The 11,807-nt window shown below is 39.1% G+C and overlaps 1 pseudogene; it reads left to right on the top strand.

Moving 5' to 3' along the window:
* The first annotated feature begins 3,890 nt into the window (after positions 1-3,890).
* LOC133821623 (thioredoxin H-type-like) lies at positions 3,891-5,184 on the top strand (annotated as a pseudogene).
* The last annotated feature ends 6,623 nt before the right edge of the window (positions 5,185-11,807 follow it).

The following is an 11,807-nucleotide window of genomic DNA, read 5'->3' as shown; positions in this document are numbered from 1 at the left end:
GTGTCTATGCTTGCGCTCGACCCGACCATTCTGTTGAGGCGTCCCAACACACGAAGTTTGAAAGAAAATACCATTCATAGAAAAGAATTCTTTCATACAATTGAATTCCGTACCATTATCACTTCTTACAGTTTTGACAACAGTCTCAAATTGACGATGCACCATAGCAAAAAAAAATAAGAATGCATTTTCCACTTTTGTTTTATTATTTAAAAGATAAATCCACACAGCACGAGAATAATCATCAACTATCGTCAAAAAATAAGAAGCACCACATGAAGAGGGAGTTCTATATGGTCCCCATAAATCACAATGCACAAGTTAAAAAAATTTAGTACTTTTGTTTTCACTAGTAGGAAAACTATCCCTAGTTTGTTTGGCACGGTGACAAATTTCACAAGTCTTATTCCAGTTTTTACTACTACTAATAGCAGGAACAAATTTAACGACCTTTTCTGACGGATACCCCAATCGTCGATGCCATAACTCTAAGGAAGAAGCTGACCCATCCACTGTCAATGCTTGTACTCTTGGAACACTGCGGAAATAATAGAGTCCGTCTTTTCGTTCACCCAAGCCAATCAGCATCTTTGAACTTTGGTCCTGAATAACACACAAAGAATTAGTAAAGTTCACTGTACAATGAACATCATCAACCAGTTGCGACACTGAAATCAAGTTACAATTTAATTCAGGAACATATAACACATTCCGAAGAGTTAGGCCACCAGGAAGACAAACTGAGCCCTCTTTAGTTGCTGTGGCTTTTTGGCCATCAGGAAGACCCACTGGACAAAATGGTACAACATTCACATTCTGTAAGCATTTCAAATTTCCAGTGACATGATTCGAGGCACCTGTGTCAAGAATCCAAGAAAAATTTCTAGACTTACCAATCATACGATCATTAGCACCGTCCTTATTACCAAGCATATCAATCAGAGTTTGCCATTGTTCGGAAGTGAGACCCTGTAATGGAACTCCGTCAGATGCACTAACAGAAGGAGCTACTGCCCCTTGTGCACTGCTGCCATTCGCATGAGTATGGTGGGCTGTGACGCTTACTCCACGTCCCTTGCTTGTCACTGATGGTTGCTGCCCAGTTGAACCACGAGTAGCACTGCCACGACCAAGATTGCGAGGATGATCTCCCTACCATTCGAGATAGCCCACTAACAGAAAACACATACTTTTATCATGTCCGGAACGACTACAGTGAGTGCAAAACATGGCAGATTTATCGGCACGATTTTTCTCCTTGCTCATAGACTTAACCGCAAACGCCATTACCTCAGGTTCATTGTGTGCACGAGCAGGGACACGAAGTTGTTCTTCGTGAAGTATTTTCTGAAAAACACGATTGAGAGAGGGCAGAGGTTCTTGTGAAATCAAAGTAGATCGTACCTGGGCATAGAGAGAATCATCCAAACCAACGAGAAATTGATGCACATATTCTTTCTCACGCCGTTTCTCAATCTTGGCAACAATATTGCAAGTACATTTGCCACACTCACAGCCTGGAATAGGATCAGAAGAAGCCATTTCGTCCCAAATTTTCTTCAAATTACCAAAGTATTGTTGAACCGGCATGCCTTTGGCTTGTTTGCAATTGGCCAAAGATGTCTTCAAGTGTTGAAGACGAGGACCATTGATGACACAAAATCTCTCCTTAAGATCATCCCACAACAATTTCGCATCCTCATAGTAAGAAATAGAGGAAGAAATGGAAGGTTCGATGGCCCGCATAATCCACGATACCAACATAGAATGAACCGTATACCAGTCATCAAGTTTTTCTGTTTCGGTAGATTTTGGTTTCGAAATCGTTCCGTCAATGAAACCAAATTTTCGTCGAGACCGTAAAGCCAATCGAATTGAGCGACTCCATTCTTCATAGTTCTCCCCACGCAATTTGATTGGCGTAATGGTATTACTCGGATTGTCTTGTGATCCAAGATAATACGGGGAGCCAAAATCAACTCGATATTCCTTGCTAGACTTATCACCATCAACGCTAAACATGGCTGGTGTAAAGATATATATAGATATATATATATATTTTGTCGTTTCTCCAGCCCTAGATGAGTATTCCTAGGGTCGGCTCTGATACCATGTAAAAGAATTATTTGATATTATTTTTCTTGTCTCATTAGGAGTATGTAGAACAAATATATATATACACCTAAGGACAAACTTGAGGCTTACGAAAGCCCATAAAAATTCTAATTACATTTAATGTTACCCCAAACATAATTATCCGTAATAATTATGGTTTGTATTCTTTGGAATGTGAATCTTGTGTAATTAACTGTTTTGACCATATGTTTTGACAAATTACTTTTTGATACAGTATTTTATAAAATGGTTCAAATATACCCCTAAATTCAATTTTGATGAAGAAAAAATTAAAAATGATAAAACAGTTGTTAAGATGAATGAATTTGTTTTTGTTCTTAATTGTTAGTTTGGTGAATTATTTGTTATTTTAGTTCAAAAAACTTTGAACAAAATCGAATTTAGGGTTATATTGAAATCATTTTACAAAATATAAGTTACAAAAAATAATTTGTCAAAACACATGCTTCAAATAAATAATGAGACAAAATACAAGATTCTAAAAATATAAACCCTATAATTATTATTTAAGTACACTACTACAAAACTGGGCTTTCCCGCACCCAACCACGACAGTTAACTCTGTTGACTGTCGTAATTGCTTAGCGAGACTCTACGCCGACAGTTAAAAACTGTAGGCATAGAGACCAACGCCGACAGCTAATAACTGTCACCATTGCTTTTGAGTGTCGCTATTGACCCCAACGCCGATAGTTGATTCAAGACCAATGCCGACAGTTAAAATGTGTCGCTATTGAGCCCAACGCCGACAGTTAATTCGAGACCAATGCCGAGAGTTAAAATGTGTCGCTATTGACCCCAACGCCGACAGTTAATTCAAGATCAATCCCGACAGTTAAAATGTGTCGCTATTGACCCCAACGTCGACAGTTAATAAAAGTTCAATGCCGACAGTCATAAAATGTCGCCAAAATTCAAATAAAAAATTATAATTAATGAATAATAAAATTTTAAAAATAAACTAAATTATGTAAATATGTATTTATTAAATTTATGTATTTATTACAAACTTTTAAAACTATATTTTTTTTGTTTCTAAATTTTTCTTAATATTAACTTTTGTTTTTATAATAATTTTTATATCAAATTTTAAATTAATTATGATATTAAGAGTAACAATACTTTAATTTAATTTTATAAAAAAATATTAATTACTAAATTGTATTACTAAAGTCTTAGTTAAAAAAAATTATTTGAAAAATTTGTGAAACTTTTTAATGATATTAAATAGTACACATATAATATTTAAAATTTTGATTTAAAAAAAATTAATATATAATGGAGCAAGCAAGTTTTGAAGCTCCACCCTCCAAATCAAGTAATCTTTACCACTACACCAACACTTCTTATTAAACAAAGATGTATATAAAAATATTTATATAAGTGTCCAATTTTATTTTTTGGCTTCACCTCTAATATCATAATAGACACAATCCTTAGGTCATTTTTTCTGAGCAGCGCAAAAGCTTAAGAAGAATAGAGGAGAAGGTGGTCGACGGCGGCAGGGGGGTCGGGGTCGTGCTGTACAGCGGCAGGGGGCTCGGGGCTGGGCTCGATGGAAACGATTGGTGGCTCGGAGGTTGGGATCGACAGCATGTGGGGGGTCTCGGGTCTGGGCTCGATGGCGAAGGGGGTCGAGGTTGGGCTGCACAGCGGCAGGGGGCTCGGGGCAGGGTTCGACGGCGGGTGGGGGTCTCGGGTCTGGGCTCGATGGCACAGGGGGGTCGAGGGCTGGGATCGACGGCGGGTGGGGGTCTCAGGTCTGGGCTCGATGGCACAGGGGGGTCGGGGGCTGGGATCGACGACAGGTGGGGGGTCTCGTGTCTGGGCTCGATGGCGAAGGGGGTCGGGGTCGGGCTGTACAGCGGCAGGGGGCTCGGGGCAGGGCTCGACGGCGGGTGGGAGTCTTGGGTCTGAGCTCGATGGCACAGGGGGGTCGGGGTCGGGGCTCGACCATTTTCAGAAGGGAAAGGACTCCAAGAAACTGGTAATGAAAAAAAAAAAAAAAAAGCTTTACTTTGGTTTTACTTTTCTTATGTTATTCTTTCTGTTTGTGTGAGTTGAGTTTTTTTTTTTTAAGAAATGCTTAGAACTCTATTACGATATTACCCAGAAAATTTTCGATTAAGGTTGTCCCATCCTGTTTTGTTGTCTCCGAAAGCTCAAAACTTGTGCTTGATTTATTCTGCGGTGATATAATTTGGTGGATTTGGGATTACCTATTTTAATGTTTATGTATATGCTCTGTTTTGATATGTAAATTTTGAGTAGAATATACAAAACTTCTTGCCAATTTTTCTTGTTTGTGCTCATAACTTCTTTTATTCTTTACAGGTAGTGGTTGATTTCACTGCATCATGGTGATGACCCTGCCATGTTATTGCCCCAATCCTCACCGACCTATGAAGAATTCAAGTGTCATATTCCTGAAAGTTGATGTTGATGAGTTGCAGGTATTAATCTACAACTATTTTTTTTATACTAACAAAAGGAGTTAAGATGAGGCCTCTCATTAGTAGTAGTCTATATGATAATTTTTTCATACACAATTATGGTTTAGGTTTGATTTTCGGGGTTTTGATGATATTTAGAAAAGAGAAAAGATAATCAGATGACATTTGTGCCTTTTATATTGTTATATGCATGTAGGATGTTGCTAAGGAGTGGGAAATTGAGTCAATGCCAACCCTTTTGTTCCTCAAAGAAGGGAAAATTATTGACAAGATTGCGGGAGCTAAGAAGGATGAGCTTATTGATAAAGTTGCAAAGCATGCAGCTGTGGCTGCTGCTTGACTTTGATTAGCGTTTTGGGGTTTTCATCTACAACCTCAAGTTCTCTATTTATTTTAGTTTTGGTTTGACTTTATTGGTGTTTATTCTGTATTGTAGGCTAAAATTCTACTTGGATATTTAAGAGAACCAAGGCAACAAGAAATTCTTCAAGTTGTTGGGTATTATTTTCTTTCTTACTTGTAAGAATTATGTACATTGAGGATTTGATGTATTATTTATATTGAGAATAATGAATTTTTATTGAGAATTATTTAGTCTCATAGGGATTTGATTTATTATTTACATCTGAATTGTATGAATAAATGTTGTATGTATATGAATTTTTATTATGATAAATATAATTTTTTTTACAAGTTATGTGTTGACGCCGTTTTTTGTCAAACAGTGAAGGAAGAGCACGTAAACGATAATTGAAAATGGCCAATTCAAATAAAAACAATGTAAACACACGATTTTTATGTGGTTCAGCAGTTAAATCTGCCTAGTCCACGAGTCTTTGTTATTAAACTCAAGATTATCTCCAGGAATTCTTCAAGAATGAATTCTCCAGAGTTTTCTCTCAAGGATCAGAATTTCGGTCCTTTACAATGGTACATGGTTTCTCTATTTATAGAGAAGGCTAAAGAATACTATCCCACATACTTTGGGTAGTTACTCTTTTTGTATAAATAAAATTAATGGCTTTAAATGCCTATAATCAGATATACAAGGAAACGTCCCCTGAAGACCAGGAGACGTATGATACCAAATAATATCCCACGATTCTAGGGGATTTACAATAACAAATGAGGATTACATCTCATATCTATAACACTTGCAGATATTTAAGGTGGTTATCGCGTATCTCTAAGGTTTTTAGCCTCTCAGGTCTCCCGTCATCTATCGAGCTGGGAATATCTCCTGAGGCCACACGGCTTTCGAGATCGTACGTGAGTCAAGCTCGGGACCCCAGATCCGAAGTCGTCCCTGAGGATGAGTGTGTTCCCGGAGCTATCTTCCGAGATCATGAATGCTTTGAGGTCACCATACTCGAGGTCGTCTATATCCTGCAAGCTCGACATACAATCCCGGAGCATGTTTCTAACCTTATGAGTCCACTGACTTGCGAATCCAACTTTCGAGGTCATAATTAACATAGCTCGAAATCTGGGTATAACATTATGGTAATAATAATTAATTATGTGAGTAATTTTTTTATTTAAATTTACAAATTTCAATTGTTAAAAATATATAAAAAATATATATCGAAAAATTATTATATATATAAATTTAATGTTACGGCAACACGTATTAACTGTCGACATTGCTAGCAACAGCGACACGTATTAACTGTCGGCGTTGCCAGCAACGACGACACGTATTAACTGTCGACGTTGTTAGCAACAGCGACACGTATTAACTGTCGGCGTTGCCAGCAACGGCGACACGTATTAACTGTCGATGTTGCCAGCAACAGCGACACGTATTAACTGTTGGCGTTGCCAGCAACAGCGATACGTATTAACTGTCGGCATTGCCAGCAATGGCGACACGTATTAACTGTCAGCGTTGCCAGCAAGAGCGACACCTATTAACTGTCGACGTAGCTACCCTACGCCGGCATAGGCAATTACGACAGTTAGTCGACTGTCGTCATTGCTCAATAGCGACAGTTAAAAACTATCGAAAAAGCCCGTTTTTGTAGTAGTAGTATATTTTTGTGTACAAATTTACAATTATAGAATTTAAATGTGCATTGTTGGTCGGATTCTTTTTACCCTCAAACAATATTCCTTTCCTTCCATTTATATTTATTTTCTAAATTGAATAGGCTTCTATTTATCATTTTTAAAGTTTAAAATGGTGTCTCGCATAAATTAACTATTGATTGAGTATTTTCAATAATTAAATATAAATATGTATACTTAAATTATTTTCTCAATTTTTGTCATTTTAAGATTACAAGCCAAACTTTGAGTTAATAATAACACATTTGAGAGATAGTAACTTAAAAGTGATATTAAAGAGTTTAAAGATTAGATTTTTAACTTCAAAATCTCTTACCATGATTCACAAAAATTACCATAATTTGATATGAGCAAATTTTTTATTTTTTTTTATAAGTTGGAAGTAATATATTCAAGATTGGACTTTTAATTCACAAAAAAATAAATCATCTTAGAAGTATAATAAATCATCTTGAATTTTTAATTGGAAAACTTTGATAATTGTAGAAATCATCCAAAAAAAATATATTAAAAACAATAAATTTTGCATTTATTTATCATATATAATGTATTAAAATTAATATTAAGCACTAAATCAACTAAAATACAAACAACAAATATATAAAAAAATATATATATTATTGCATAAATAACATAAATTGAACTTTAAATTTCAAATGTTTTCTAGTTTAAATAATATCTTATAAAATAGTTTTTTATTTTTATTATTATTTATTTAATTAATTTTTCATAACCATAAATTAAAAATTCGAGTGGTTTTCTATATATCATTGGATATTGTTGTACAAAATAATGCTCTAAAGTTAAATGTACAAAATTATTTGTAATGACAATATTAAAAGTAGTAATGTACGTGCACACACCACACATTTTTTTACAACCAATCACAACTATTTAAAATAATCATAATCTATAACTATTATAAAAGAGTGAATGAATTTAATTTTTTTGGTTAAATTATTTTTTTTGTAGTGTGGTCAAGTTATTTTGTCTTGTAGTAGTGTATATATATACATAAATCTATTTTTAATTTTTTTTGTTACACCTAGATTTCGAGCATGAGATTGTGATCCCGAAATCTAGGCTTGTTATGTGTAAGCTCGAAATAGACACGATCATCGTATGCCCCATCAGTCAAACCGTTTTTCCTATAAGCAGCGACCTCGAAGGTGCAAAGGGGTGTGTAGCCTTGAAGATGCTCTGAGCTAAAAAATAGCATGGTGTGACACTCGGATGTATCCCTGAGCCGCCCTTTGCCTTCCAGACTGGTTCGAGCCCGGAATGTGTGAGTTTGAATGTGGCGACATCGTTAATGTCTATTTGTTCCGAGCATAGGCAGAGTTAGGCAACGAGCTCGTGATCGACTGATGGTCTCGGCGAGTTCAAGATCGACTTCTAGTCTCGAAGATCTGATGAATCTCGTATCTGAATTAATCAGTTATGTGTGAACATATTTATTGTTGTACAATCCCAATGTTTAAGGGATAGTATTTAATCTGCTATCTGATCCCACATTTTATGGGACGTTTTCGTGTATGTAGGAAATAATGCATTAAATAGCATTATATTAATTGATTCATAGAATATCTTCCCGAGATATGTGGGAATGAATTCTGAAACCTTCTCTATAAATAGAGAATGAAACACCATTTGTAGAGGACGGAAAAATTGATTTATGGAGAGAAAACTCTGGGCAACTATTCTCTGAAAAGTTTCCAGAAAACTCCCAAGTTCTAATAACATAGACTCATGGACTAGGCAGATTTAACTGCTGAACCATGTAAAAAACCTCTTGTGTTCATCATTGTTCATTTCCTTTGATATTTTCTTGTTTAATTGCTCTCATGTTTAAGTTGACGAAAAACGGCATCAATAGATTGGTGCTTTCATTGAGAGCCATTAAACAGTGCGTTCGTGAACCTGTTTAGTCAGAAAGCCTCTCGAATTAGCAATGGCTGCAAATGATCCTAATATTCTTGAGGAAGAGATCCTAGATGAAGATGAGTACCCCCGGTGCCCTGGAAAGTAGCCTATGGTGGATTCTGATCTCGATGAGAGGAGGAATTCATCCAACTCTCAAGGACCATCTGCCCCTAGGGACGACGAGGACATGTACTACAATCCTGAGAGAAATGTCCCGATCGTGGAACTCAAAAATCTTCAACTGCATAAGCAATTGGTAGAAGCTAAAAAAATGCAACGAAGAGCTAGCCAAACTAGCTGCTGAAGTGTAGGCGGCTCAAGCCCCACCTCCACTAGATACCCAGGATCCGCCTCCGCGGGACGCTCATGTGCCACCCCGTAGGCCTCGGGGACGACCGCGTAAAAACGCGACCACCAGCAGAGCAGAGCAACCTCCGCCACCAGTGGAGCAGCCTGTCCCATTGAGACCCCGGAGAGGTAACCGGGCTGAAGGTCCTGCCAACCCAACTACAGAGGCACCAGACAGAGTATGGAATAACCGAGCCATCTCAGAGGCTCAGACCCGAAATCCTGGTACCACGCAGAATGTTGCAGAACCTGATCGAGCAAATTCAGGGCCTTCTAGGCCCTGTAAGGGATGGCAGCCACCATCGCCAATAAGACACACCCGCATTCACCAATAAGGCACCCCTCGCCAGTTCGGAGGGATGCACAACCTACCCGTGGTGATAGGGAAAGGCGAGCTGGGCGAAGGGATGGGAATGGGGAAACTACTAGGGATCATAGGGGTCCCCGTCCCGCGGGGAGCCAATTGTCTTGATCTCAAACTATTAAGACTAGGAGACCAGCAAAAAACTCATCTCGTAATAATCGTGCAACGAGCCATGTCAGCGAAGGCTCGGGTTACACTAGGTCAGTGAATATATACAACCAGGAACCTAGGAACACTGGAAATCGAGGAGATCACCCAGATTTATAGGAACATCTAAACCACAATCGCGGGCGTGATAATCCCCCAAATCCAGATCTGAGAGATCATCTCAACGGGCGCAAGCACCTTGCGCCGAGGTGTAGAATTGGAGTTGTAATCAACGATAACCAGTTTCCGCTAATTCAAGCCAGACCCCCCATTGATCCATTCCAAGAAAGGATTGAGCAGTTGGAAAGGGCATTCAGGCTCTTACAGAATGAACGTGGCCGAGAACGGGACGAAGAGTTCGATGAGGAACTCGAACCCTTTGTATTGTATATCTCTAGTACCATGTTTCCTCAAGGATTTAGAATTCCTCATGTCCCACCATTCAATGGAAATTCGGATCCGCGCAGTCATTTAAGTATGTTTAACACAATCATGCGAGCCAGTAATGTGGGCTACAAGCTCAAATGCATGTTGTTCCCAGCCTCTCTCACGGGACCAGCAAAAAACTGGTTTGAGAAATATAAAAGACATTTGATTGCTTCTTGGGATCAATTATCAAGAGATTTCAAGAAACAATTCAAGGCCATGGTCGGCATTAGGCCTGAGGCATCTACCTTGACCAATGTCCGACAGCAGCCAAATGAGTCACTAAAAGGATATCTCACAAGATTTAACTTGGAAGTCGCTCGAGCTCATGACGTCAATGACAGTGGCCATTTAATAGTTGTTCAAGCTAGAGTAATGCCTAGAAGCTCTCTCTGGGAAGATTTACAAAGGAAGCATGTAAGGTCCTTAACCGAGTTCAATCGACAAGCTCAGAGGTTTGTTAATGTAGAAGAGGCGAGGTCAGCATTGAATATGACCTCTTAGCCCATAACTACAACAACAAACACAAACTCTGCCTTGACCTCGGTGGATCCTACGACCTCAAAACCCCCCATGGACAACCCTTCTAAAAGAAAGAAGAATGAAGGGAATAATCTCGAGGCGGGTGGGGGAAAGAAGAAGAAAGGGGAAAGATGCTTCTTCGTATACAGAGTGTATACCGAGCTCAATGAGTCTCAGGAGAATATCTACCTGGCCAATGAAAACCAGTTCACTTTTAGACGACCTAACCCCATGAGAAACCAAAAGGCGAAAAGAGACTCCAACAAGTACTGCAGATTCCACAGAGATATCAGACATACAACCGATGAATGCAGGCAATTAAAAGATGAGATCAAAGGTCTGATCTCAAGAGGATATTTCAGATAGTATGTAAGAAATCAAAACCTCAATCAGGCTTCCACCAGCCAGAGGGTAGCAACTGCACTGCCTGCCCAGAACAGCAACTCCCGAGCACGGGAAGATGAACGACCCCCTCCGATTGATGGAGAAGATTTCATAACCATCTCGGGGGGACCCCATATTGTAGGATCAAGCAGGAATGCCCATAAAAGATACGTGAATGAGCTGAAAACTGGTAATGGGTCTCCCTACGAACCCGAACCCAGAGCTCTGAAACAACAAAGGGTTGAATCTCAACCCATAACTTTTACTGAGGATGAAGCGTCTCATGTACAGTTCCCTCATTATAACCCGCTGGTCATCACCCTTCAGCTCGCGAACAAGAGGGTGCACTGAGTCCTAACTGACAATGGGAGCTCGGTGAATATCCTCTACAAAGCCACACTAGAAAAGATGGGACTCGTGCTTCGCGACCTAAAGGCATGTGCAACGACGTTGTACAACTTTTCAGGAGAAGGGATTGCCTATATGGGATCCATCGAACTCCCTGTAACCTTGGGAGACTACCCAGTCTCGATAACCAAGATGATGGAGTTCCTCGTGGTGGATCTCCCATCAGCCTACAGCGTGTTGCTCGGGAGACCCGCCCTATTAGGGATGGGGGCAATTTCATCTTTAAGGCATCTAGCCATCAAGTTCCCGACTTCTAGTGGCATCGGGACTCAAAAAGGGGACCAGCTTGCAGGGAGGGAATGCTATAACATTTTCGTTAGAGGGAAAAGACAAACAAGTGCACAAGCACTTGTAGTAATTCAGAATAAGGATGGGATGATCTTCGAAATTGATGAAGAAATTGATCCTAGAGTAGAAGAGAGGGCTGACCTCGAGCCGCTAGAAGAGCTCGAAGAGGTCAAGCTCGAACAAGTTGATCCCCCGAAAACTATGAAGGTGGGGAACAACCTTTAAGAAGAAATAAAGTAGCAATTAATTTGCTTCTTGAGGAAGAACCAGGATGTTTTCGCATGGTCGCATTCGGGCATGGTAGGGATAAGTCTGAATGTGATAAGCCATGCACTTAACAT

The sequence above is a fragment of the Humulus lupulus genome, chromosome 3, assembly GCF_963169125.1.
Source record: "Humulus lupulus chromosome 3, drHumLupu1.1, whole genome shotgun sequence".
Classification (NCBI taxonomy): Eukaryota; Viridiplantae; Streptophyta; class Magnoliopsida; order Rosales; family Cannabaceae; genus Humulus; species Humulus lupulus.
This window is presented reverse-complemented; position numbering and strand designations above follow the sequence as displayed.